Here is an 11,266-nt window from a genome sequence, read left to right as displayed (position 1 = left end):
GTATTCGATGTATGTTATCTTCATGAGTACATGTGAATGACTTAGAACCGCGTATGAGTTCTTGTATGTGTATAGAGTCAAAGGCAGCTACTATCAGCCCTATAGGAACTAACTCTGTACATGCTCAAAATACTGATGAGATATCAACAACATTTGTTGCTCCTATAGCACTGAACGAGATACAGGGCAAATTTATGGCCTATAAGAAACAATAATTTGGAAAATACTGTACAGCTCTTTATGAAGTAAAAAAAGAAGCTGTGAATTTTTTGAAGATTATTTCCTGAACCCAATGTACCGTTGGTGATGAGTAAATAAAAGAAAATATTCTACCGTAAAATTTGCCAGCTGGTGTGGCCGTGCGGTTCTAGGCCCTTCAGTCTGGAACCGCGTGACCGCTATGGTCACAGGTTCGAATCCTGCCTCGGGCATGGATGTGTGTGATGTCCTTAGGTTAGTTAAGTTTAAGCAGTTCTAAGTTCTAGGGGACTCATGACCACAGATGTTAAGTCCCATAGTGCTTAGAGCCATTTGAAAAATTTTGTACCATAAAATTTGTTGTATTTCACAATTCTCTCACTCCAAAGTAGGTTTGATAGATCATAAAGATGTACAGTCATTTTAGTTCAGTGAGTAAGGTGCTTGATTCATAAAAATGGACGTTTCCATTGAAATAGAATAGCTGTCATTAGTACCACCGTCCTACCTCCTGTCTGAGCGAGGTGCCTGATACATAAAAACAATTGTTTCCATTGAAATACTATAGCTTTCATTAGTACTATCATCACACCTCATGTCTGAGCTGCAATGACTGTACATTTTGTAATTAAAAAACCATCCGTATTTTAAAAAAATTTCTATTCCTTTTTACACTCATCACAGTTTAGTTTAATAGGAGTTCAATCAGTTTGACACTGCGCATTCACATTATGATAATGCTTGTAGCGATTATATTTAGAAATAAGCATATCACTTTGAAAAACTCGAGCCAGATGATGAAACATGTGGGATATCACATAGCAATAGAATAAGTCTTTTAGAGAATAAATAACAGTCAGTTGCATTCAAATTGCATTGCATTTCTGGAAGTTTCCTATAAATAGAAACTATCACCTTACACACATTTCTAGATCTAGGCCACTCAAACTAACACATTCCTTATCATCAAACCTATAGTCTTTTGGCTGTAGCATTGTGACATAGTCAGGGATCATTAGCTCTCAAACTCCTAGGATGTGTGCACATAGTAGCTCTCTTGAATACAACAACATTGTGCACTCCTCATTCTCTTCACTGGCGACTTAATGGACACATTTAAAATAGTAGTGTCTGTTTCACAGTTCATAACCTCTAGTATACACTCGTTACCATCACTTAAATTAACAACACACACTGTTGCTTTGCATTTATCAAGTTAAGTGCCAACTCTTATGACATTACTATTATTAATTTTCTCCAGCATGTGGTGTCTTGAGCTGTAGCGATCAACTGTCTGTAGATCTCACGGTCTCACTATGACACAGACTGTACATCGAGTGCAGTGCGGCAGGAGTCTGAGCAGCATGGCTGCTGTTCCTCCGTTGTAATCTCTGGTGGTAGTGATTGCCTCTCTGTCAGATGGGCATCATGCTACTTCCTTAGGTTTTGGAAGTAGGCTATAGCGGCGAGGTCTTCAGGGGCAAGCTGTCATCTGCTGGAGTGCCACTCCTCCTCCAGCCACTTCTGCGCAACCTGGTAGATATGCTCCCAGTCAGTGGGGGTGAAGATAGGGAGGGCGTTAATCGCTCGAAGATCCTTCCAAGACACCACCTCGTGCAATAGCCCATGGGTGTGGTGGAGATCACACGGTTGGTGGGAAAGGGGAGACTTGGGAATGTCTGGCGGTGTGAAAGGATATGGGTTGTCCCGGTGTGGGTATGACCCATCCTTTATGGACGCCACAATCTTCTTAAGGAAGATCTGGGAGCGGCAGGCACAGGACCTTCCTCCTCAAATGCCTCTTCCTCAATGTGGGAGGAAGCGGACGGCGTCTCTTCTCCAGTTCGTGGGACTGCCTCCACAAGGTTGGGGGGGGGGGGGGGGGGGGGGGCAGTCGAGGTGACTCGACGTCCATTGCCACCTGCATTTCTGCACCCACCAGATGCCCCGCAGGGGCAGCGGGGGCTGGGGCAGGCACCTTCTTCTTGAGAACACGCAGCTCCTCACTCAACTGCTGGAGCTATCAATGAACAGCTGCGAGATCTTCCTTAACGTGGTCTGTTTGGCCGCAAAGGCAGCTTGGAAGCCGGTCATGGTGTCATCAGTGGTGGCTCCGATTCGGCGCGGTTCACACCCCTTGCCAGATTGGGGGCGCGGGTTTGCTGTCTTGGCACCAGGTGTATCGCGGCATGCTGGTGGCGAAACTCCTTGAGATAGCCACAGATATGCGAGTTTGCGGCATGTGAGTCGCCGCAGTTCACACATCTGCTGGCCACCCCTCGTGGCTTGGTGCAACTACGAGTGTCGTGCGCTGCCGCGCATTTCAAGCATGCGACGGCGTTCTTGGAAACACTCACAGTATGCCCCAGTTGCTGGCACTTGTAGCACTGGACATCCTTCTGTTTCCACTGTGTGTGCTGCGGCTGTCGGCGGCAGCTGTGGTTGCTACCTGTCGCATTGATGAGGAGTTCTAGCGTGGCTGCAATCTTGCTTCTCTTGCATCCAACCATATCTTGCAGCTAGTGGCATACGCGAGTGATGGTAACGAAGTGAGCCGCGGCCAGTTGAGCAGCGGAAGGCGTGCATGCATTGCGTGTCGTGCGTGTTTGTAGATCCCTCAATGTACTGTCTTTTATACCCAAAGTCATAGATGTACAGATGTCAAAGGTGTTTAAGACGAGAGGTTGAGAAAGCATTATTCCAGTCGAGTCAGAGCTCTCAAAGAATGAATACGTATAATTGTGTAGTAGCTGCACAGCAGCAGACTCCTGCAATGCAGCCACCATGTGAGACAAAACTACCCAATGTGAAAGTAAGCTGTTTCATACAACATTTACTTTAGACAACCGGGCCTGTGAAAGTAATACTGTTTCATACAACATTTACTTTAGACAACAGGGCCAATTAATGTGGTAGTATGGGAATGATTTCTGACTGAGTTTCACCCAGTGCTGGTTCTCAAAAGTCCCTGGTACAGTGATACAAAGTGATACTATGCTATGGTGAGTGGAATCGCTTATGTGCTGCCTCATTGTCAATTGCAGCTATGTTCAGTGGTATTGGACAAGCTTCCTCTGTGATATTATGTGATCATACAGTCTCCTCAGGGGACTTCCCACAAACTGTGGAAGTGTGCAAAAAGGGAGACTGTATTCGTTTACAAGAATAGACATTTAAAAACGTAAAGTATACTAGTTTCAAGAATGACCATGCTGTGAATGAGCAACTAAGCTGGTGGTCATATGTGTGTAGATGCTATGAGGGGATATGGAGCATTCTTTTAGAGTTTGCATGTAAAGCTAGGCACTAACCTTTCAACATCTACAGTAGATTAATACATGCAGATATTTATGAAGTGAACATTGCAGAAATAGATCTAGAGTTATGTTCTTATATAAAATCCCCTGCATGCTCATGTTACCATATATATAGTATAAAATCACCTTCATGCTAATGTCATCATATAGTTGTAAAAAACTTGCATATTTTGCTTACTTTCATTCTCTCATGTCACATGGGATAATATTTTTGGGTAACTTATCAAACCAATCAAAAGTTTTTAAGTGCAAAATTCAAGAACATCATGTAGAAACCTGTTCAAGGAACTGGATATTCTAACCACTGCTTCTCAGTATATTTATTCCAGGATGAAACTTGTTGCAAATAAAATGTCTCTGTTTCCGAGCGACAGCTCTATACAGAGTACCGATGCTAGGAATAAGAACAGTCTACATAAAAACCTAAAATCACTTTCACTGGTCCAAAAAGGGATCCAATACTCAGGAATACACATTTTTAATAAATTGCCAGCAACCATTAACAACTTAGTTTCAGATAAAGCACAGTCTGAAATGCGTTTGAAGGACTTTTTGATAGGCAACTTCTTCTACTCTATAGATGAATATCTTAACAGGAACTGTTGGACCAACTTAAGTAAAAATGTCTGTTAGATTTCAGTTTTGACAGCACTTAGTCACAATAGTCAAGATTAGGTATTTTGTGTATGATAAAAATTTATTAAAAGTGCATAGCTATGTTCATTCTGACAGCGCATTAATTCTATAAATATTGGCAATTCCAATTTACTGGAATGTATTCACATATCTTGACAATCTCCTGACAAATGATGATATAAGTGAGCATTATATTCAAACGTTCTATGTTTTTTGTGTTATACTATCTCACTCGTTCCACACCCATTAGAATCTTCTCATTTTTGGGTCTATGAAATGAAAACTGGGTCTGATCTAATCTAATCTAATGTAATGGCTGAGTGGGCTAAACATTCTCATCACAAAGACTTCATAGTAACTCACTTGTGCTGCGATACAACTGAAGACCACAAGAGGAAGAAGAAGAAGAATGGGACACTTCTATGAGATAATACATGAGTGATAATTCTAGGCCCATCTGACTGTGGCAAGACTAATATCATCATATCACTGCTAACACACCCTGATGGAGTCCACTTCGCACATGTATACATATTCTCAAAAACACTATCTCAGCCTAAATACCTGTTATTACAGGAGATATTGCATGATATAGATGATGTCACATACACAACATTCAGAGAAAGCGGTGATATCCCACAATTGGAGAGAGCAAAGCCAAATAATGTGTCTATATTTGACAATGTAGTAGTGGAGGACCAGGATCAAATATAGAAATTGTTCTGCTTCAGTCATCATATGGGTGTTGACATCTTTTATTTGAGTCAGATGTATTTTAGGATTCTGAAGCAATTGGTGAGGGATAATTCAAATCTTATTATAGTGTTTAAATAAGAATATGAAATCAAAACATATTTATGAAGCTCATATATGAACCGATTGATATTCAATAAACTGATAAATATATGTGGAGATTGTTATAATCACATATGGGTTTCTGGTTACTGATAAAACAGAAAAATTGAGTGATGGACAGTATAGCAGGAACTTACAGGAGAACCTCTTAGCTTAAAACATATGGAAATGAATGAATTGAGTGCATCAGTATATGCTGCACTACAGAGAAATTCGCATATATGTTGACTGTTGGGACTGAGAGACATCTGCAGAACATTTATCTGTACAATCATATGAAAATCCAGACACTTGACAAGAGTATTAAACGTCATACTAATAGACTTGACTCACTCAACAAAAATATTGATGAATTAAAAATATGCTTCCACACAAATTTGTGCATTCAGCTTTCGAATCCTGTCTGAGAAAATCTCCACAGTCTCCTTTCTTCCTATAACTAATGCATTTAATTTTTCCCAGAAAAACTGGTACTGTTCTCTTTTTGGTACCTCTGGCCTAACCCAGCCTCAAGCTCTGCAAATGCACCCACATTTTTTTAACATTTCATGGTACAGTACGTACGACTTGGCATCCCCTATCAAGTGTAACTTCACCACTCTCAACAATACAACATCCAACCACCCATTGGCTTAAGCCATTGTGGTAATGTCATTAAGGAATACCGAGACATCCTCTGTTGTTTTAAATGATGACTAACTGAAACCCTCAGCTGCCGACAGTTGTTGTTGACATACCTCGATGTGGACAGCTGAAAATGTGTGCCCCGACCGGGACTCGAACCTGGGATCTCCTGCTTACATGGCAGATGCTCTACCCATCTGAGCCACCGAGGACACAGATAAATAGTGCGACTGCAGGGACTTATCCTTGCACGCTTCCCGTGAGACTCACATTCCCAACTGTCCACAATTCTACCTATGTAATGTACCTTATAGACATTTGCCCATTCACTCATTACTCGCGCACGCTTTGGCGATTCCGGTAAGAGTTTGGGCAACCTGTGCGCATTCGCACAGACGAAGGTCAATGGCTGGGTAGCCTTTAACTATATATATGAAGACAGTAACTGTTCTCGAAAGAACAGATACTGTAGATGACCGTACAGCTTTTCCCTGGAATAAATGATGACTAACTGAAACCCTCAGCTGCCGACAGGTGTTGTTGATAAGTCCCTGCAGTCGCACTATTTATCTGTGTCCTCGGTGGCTCAGATGGATAGAGCATCTGCCATGTAAGCAGGAGATCCCGGGTTCGAGTCCCGGTCAGGGCACATATTTTCAGCTGTCCACATCGAGGTATATCAACAACACCTGTCGGCAGCTGAGGGTTTCAGTTAGTCATCATTTATTCCAGGGAAAAGCTGCACGGTCATCTACAGTATCTGTTCTTTCGAGAACAGTTACTGTCTTCATATATATAGTTAAGGGCTACCCAGCCATTGACCTTCGTCTGTGCGAATGCGCACAGGTTGCCCAAACTCTTATGGGAATCACCAAAGCGTGCGCGAGTAATGAGTGACTGGGCAAATGTCTATAAGGTACATTACATAGGTAGAATTGTGGACAGTTGGGAATGTGAGTCTCACGGGAAGCGTGCAAGGGATAAGTCCCTGCAGTTGCACTATTTATCTGTGTCCTCGGTGGCTCAGATGGATAGAGCAACTGCCATGTAAGCTGGAGATCCCAGGTTCGAGTCCCGGTCGGGGCACACATTTTCAGTTGTCCACATCAAGGTGTATCAACAACACCTGTCGGCAGCTGAGGGTTTCAGTTAGTCATCATTTATTCCAGGGAAAAGCTGCACGGTCATCTACAGTATCTGTTCTTTCGAGAACAGTTACTGTCTTCATATATATAGTTAAAGGCTACCCAGCCATTGACCTTCGTCTGTGCGAATGCGCACAGGTTGCCCAAACTCTTATGGGAATCACCAAAGCGTGCGCGAGTAATGAGTGAATGGGCAAATGTCTATAAGGTACATTACATAGGTAGAATTGTGGACAGTTGGGAATGTGAGTCTCACGGGAAGCGTGCAAGGGATAAGTCCCTGCAGTCGCACTATTTATCTGTGTCCTCGGTGGCTCAGATGATAGAGCAACTGCCATGTAAGCTGGAGATCCCAGGTTCGAGTCCCGGTTGGGGCACACATTTTCAGTTGTCCACATCGAGGTATATCAACAACACCTGTCGGCAGCTGAGGGTTTCAGTTAGTTATCATTTATTGCAGGGAAAAGCTGCACGGTCATCTACAGTATCTGTTCTTTCGAGAACAGTTACTGTCTTCATATACTCTGTTGTTTTACCTGAAAAGGGGTTAATCAATGCCGTAGTTGCCGGGTCAAATGGTCTATGACACTCCATGACCTGTAATTTACTTTCATCTGATGTCCCTTCCCCTACTCGCAATGCCTCAAATCTTCCCACTAATTTTTCATATTTTTTCTTTGTCCCTTATCCTTGCCTAGACAATACCCGAATTTGCTCAGTTAGAGCAGCTACAGCTTCCACTGTAGTCACTGCTGCAGCCTCCGCTGCTTGCCGTGTTTCCACCATTCTTGCTTCTAACTCTGCTGTTAGTATTAATTCCACTCTGCTACTCCTAAAACTTAGTTCTTGTGGCGAATCATTGCCCACCTACATTCTGAACAATTGCGTGCCAAATGTCCAAATGTGTTAGAAATAAAACAACTCTTTGGCACCCACTTTGTACACGGTAATCCGTGACCTGACAGGTTACAAAAATTACATCGCTTATGCACTATGTCGTCATGTCCCCCATTTCCCCTGAATTCCAATAAATCTACAGGCTCCTCTGGCCTTACAAAAGACCCTTTCAAAAAGTCCATCCTAATTGACACTTAACCACTTAAAACACAAAAGAATGACACATAAACAATAAATCAAACGTCACTCACCCATCCCCATTGTGCTCTTGTGCAGGTGACAGTCCTGCTTTCCTCCCTATACTGGTATGGACGAACACTTCCTGAATAACAAGACATAACTAGAAGTGTACGACCACCTGTCACAAACACAACCAAACACCTCAACTACCCCTCTACACAGGCACACCTCAACGCTACTTGCTTGACATAAGATGTTGGAGTGGAAATCCAGTACCAGCGTTGTAACTGGCACGACTTCTGACACCACTGTTGTGGACCATCAATGGTCAAACCTGGACTCCAGAGGGATGAGCTGAAGCCAGGACCCACAACGCTGTATTTTTTCAGAAGGCCAAGCAAGTTCAATAGCGTCAAGAAGCAGTGCAGAGTGATACAGTGGTATTCGAAGTATTCCTTTATTCAGCTAGTTTACAGAAGCATAATGTTGGCACGCCGCCTGCGTGCTGTTCCACGAGTCCAGCCATCTCAGCACTCCTGGACTGCCGACTCCACTGCTGCAGTCAACAAGGCTGCCCAACGACGGAAGTCAGCTGCACTTGCCCAGTTGCCGTCTGCTGAAGTGTAGCAACAGGCGCCGCTCCACTGCCTGTGACTCCGGACACTATTACAGTCCCTGGTCCCCGCCACCCTCCACCCCATTTGGCCTTCTCTGTCTGACCATAGGATGAAGGTGGTTATACTGGTCACCCATGGCCCTTGGCTGCTGCTGCTCCCAGGACAGGACTGGACTCGAACCCACACCCTCCTGGATGCCGTGCCACAACTTGCTGCTAGTAGTGCTTGCCGGATGGCAACACCCACTGCTGTCCCTAATGCCATTTCAGCGCTGCTGCACCTCACACAGCATATGCCTTGCCCAGACCCAGGTACACCAGGTGGGAAGCAAATGCGGCCCATGCTGGCCCCCCTGCAGACAGCTGTCACTTGCCCTCCTTCAGGCAGACCATGCAGTCTCCAAGTACCCAGCAGCTGTTCTGTCCCTCCCTGGTGTTGTATCCCTGGAGGCAGAATACAGCCTGAACAAGTACATAGAAACAAAGTACAGATTTACACAGAATATTTACAACATCACTGCCAGACTGGCCCCTATAAGCGTAGACCAGCACAGGTCAGACCCGACTCACAACTGACCTGGCACACTCTCAAGCTAAAAGTGCCTGACTGTTTATACTGATTTTCCTTTCACTTCTGACGTAGTGTCAGAGAGAGACAGAAACTATGGCAGGGGTAAATTCCCATAAGTCAGCCACTTACACATTGCCACTCCCGGCTCTGGCGTACTGCCTCGCCTCATACATCGCAATAATTTAAAGCAATGCTGCAGTTCACTGCCTCGCTGTTGCTCCACTCCAAACAATCATATGTGCAATACTCTGCTGCAGCTCTATGCCATGTTTACTCTGTCCGGCCTCTTGGCTGCCGACTATTACCACACACTGCCAGCGGCTCCAGACTTCATCGCCCAAGTGCACCTTTACTGAATTTTTAACAAAATTCCCCTTTCCTATGACTAAGATTAATACTAGCTCAGCATTGCTATATGCTAAATGGGGTTGCTTCACAGACTGCACCTTATATACATTTCCCTCAAGTTTTACAGTTACGTCATGTACTTTCTTTACAATTCCATCAGCCTTTACAACAAAGTAGTCTACTTGCTTCCTCAGAATGATGTGGCTGTATGTCTCTGGTTTCTTAATCAGTCTTGATCAGTCTCAGAAGGGTCTGGGCATATGTCTCTAGTTTCTTAACTTCACAGTCAATAGACTGAAATTTTCCATCTATGTACAGATGCATTTTCTGTCTATGCACACCTATCCTCTCAGGCTCAGTGCCTAACATATGTGCAGCTTGTCCATGGTGCAGTGTGTACTAACATAATCATTACTTTTTTCACAGCTATACATATAGAAACTCTTCTAAGTTCTGCCATACCTACCATCGTACAGTTTTTTTGATTGATCGATAACGAGAAACCTGTACTGCATGTGATTCCACCAATCTGCAGATGTCTTTAAAAAAGCATTGAGTGACATTTTGGTTCTGACAGGCGCCTGGTAAATGTGTTTTAGTCACAAATTTTCTTGTTTGGAAGCTATAATGAGATTTCCATTATTCCTCACAAACTGTTTTGGGATTTTGGAATATAACTGACTCAAATAAAATACGTCAACATGTATATGATGGCCAAACCAGAAATATTGTAGAATTTGGTCTTGGTTTTCCACAGCAATATCATTAAATATGAACACTGTGTTTGACTTTAATTTTTCTGGCAGGGGGATTTGACTGCTTTGACTGAATGTCATGTATGTTACACCAACTACACCTTGCAGTATCTTTTGCAGTAGGTGATACTTGGGTTGATACAGCATTTTTGAAAATACAAATATTTGCTCAAAGCAGATCCCATCTGGGTGTGTTAATAGTAGCATGGGAACATTTGTCTTGCTGCAGCTGGACGGTTACACAATTATCACTCATATTATCAAGGGTATAAGATGAACATCAACAAAAGCAAAACAAGAATAATGGAATGTAGTCGAATTAAGTTGGGTGATACTGAGGGAATTAGATTAGGAAATGAGACACTTAAAGTAGTAAAGGAGTTTTGCTATTTAGGGAGCAAATTAACTGATGATGGTCGAAGTAGAAAGGATATAAAATGTAGACTGGCAATGGCAAGGAAAGCGTTTCTGAAGAAGAGAAATTTATTAACATCGAGTATTGATTTGTCAGGAAGTCATTTCTGAAAGTATTTGTATGGAGTGTAGCCATGTATGGAAGTGAAACATGGACGATAAATAGTTTAGACAAGAAGAGAATAGAAGCTTTTGAAATGTGGTGCTACATAAGAATGCTGAAGATTAGATGGGTAGATCACATAACTAATGAGGAGGTATTGAATAGAATTGGGGAGGAGTTTGTGGCACAAATTGACTAGAAGGAGGGATCGGTTGGTAGGACATGTTCTGAGGCATCAAGGGATCACCAATTTAGTACTGGAGGGCAGTGTGGAGGGTAAAAATTGTAGAGGGAGACCAAGAGATGAATAAACTAAGCATTTTCAGAAGGATGTAGGCTGCAGTAGGTACTGGGAGATGAAGAAGCTTGTACAGGATAGAGTAGCATGGAGAGCTGCATCAAACCAGTCTCAGGACTCAAGACCAAAACAACAACATTATCGAGTAGGGGTACCTATTCTTCTCCTTCTTCTTTCATCTACATCTACATGTATACTCCGCAAGCCACCCAATGGTGTGGGGCAGAGGGCACTTTACATGCCACTGTCATTGCCTTCCTTTCCTGTTCCAGTTGCGTATGGTTCGCTGGAAGAACGACTGCTGGAAAG

The 11,266-nt window shown here is 43.2% G+C and overlaps 1 non-coding gene across 1 annotated transcript; it reads left to right on the top strand.

Moving 5' to 3' along the window:
* Positions 1-6,204: 6,204 nt before the first annotated feature.
* On the top strand, positions 6,205-6,279 carry Trnat-ugu. Its single transcript has one exon. It is a non-coding gene; the product is annotated as a tRNA-Thr (tRNA).
* The last annotated feature ends 4,987 nt before the right edge of the window (positions 6,280-11,266 follow it).

This window comes from Schistocerca americana, chromosome X, assembly GCF_021461395.2.
Source record: "Schistocerca americana isolate TAMUIC-IGC-003095 chromosome X, iqSchAmer2.1, whole genome shotgun sequence".
Lineage (NCBI taxonomy): Eukaryota > Metazoa > Arthropoda > Insecta > Orthoptera > Acrididae > Schistocerca > Schistocerca americana.
Note: the sequence above shows the minus strand (reverse complement) of the source record. Positions and strands in the feature narration are given on the sequence as shown.